Source organism: Penaeus japonicus, unplaced genomic scaffold (genome assembly GCF_977035675.1).
Source record: "Penaeus japonicus unplaced genomic scaffold, GWHDUDI00000001_assembly GWHDUDI00000024, whole genome shotgun sequence".
Lineage (NCBI taxonomy): Eukaryota > Metazoa > Arthropoda > Malacostraca > Decapoda > Penaeidae > Penaeus > Penaeus japonicus.
Window position 1 is genome coordinate 1,795,089 of NW_028234426.1, and position 964 is coordinate 1,796,052.

Sequence of the window (964 nt, forward strand, 5' to 3'; positions counted from 1 at the left end):
TCTCCTCATCTCATTTTCCTCTATTTTTTCATCTCTCCTCGCTCTCTCTCACTGATATATATTTCTCGTCTATTTTCTTTCTCTCCCTTCCACTTTCTCTCCTCTCTTCTCTCATCTCGCTCTCTCTCTTCCTCGTTCTTTCCTCCTCTCTCTCCTCCTCTCTTCCTTCACTCTCCATTCACTCACTCATTCTCTCTTTTACTCTCTCTCTCTCTCTCTCTCATTCACTCACTCATATTCTCTTTTACTCGCTTTTTTTATCTTTGTTTTCTATTTATTTATATATCTATTTATTTTCTGGGTTTGGGGATTATTCCGAAATAGATGGGTTATTTTTTTCATGTATTTATCTATTCATTCTAATGAGGGGAGGAAGTGTTGCAACGGATATTTTTCAACCTTTTTTCAGATTTAGGGACAGTTTGCAATTGCAAATAATAAATGCCAGTTGCAAAGACGAATTGTTGAGTTTTATCAAATTTTCAGATTTATGGAAACTTCCCGTTTTTTATGAGCATGATTTTTTTGTTTTTGTTTTTGTTTGTTCTTCTTTTAAATAATAATGTAGTACTAAAAAAAAAAATAAGTAATTGTCTGACATCTTTTTGTATATCTATATATCAATGGTTTATTTTTCTATATATTTATTAGATATTATAATCATCTACTGAATTTCACAATGTTTTTACTATTATTGTTATTGTTTTTATTATCAAGATCTATATTTGTATAACTATTATCATTATTAGTATCATTGTTATCTTTGTTATTGTTATTATCATCATCATCATTATTCTTCATTTATTTCATTATCGTTGTTAGTACTATCATTTTTATTATCCTTATTATGATTATTATTGTTATCATTATTAGATCACTATAATCCTTATTTCGTTTTTATTATGAATCATGATATTATTATCACCCATCATATAACATTTTATATCAACACTTTATCATTATT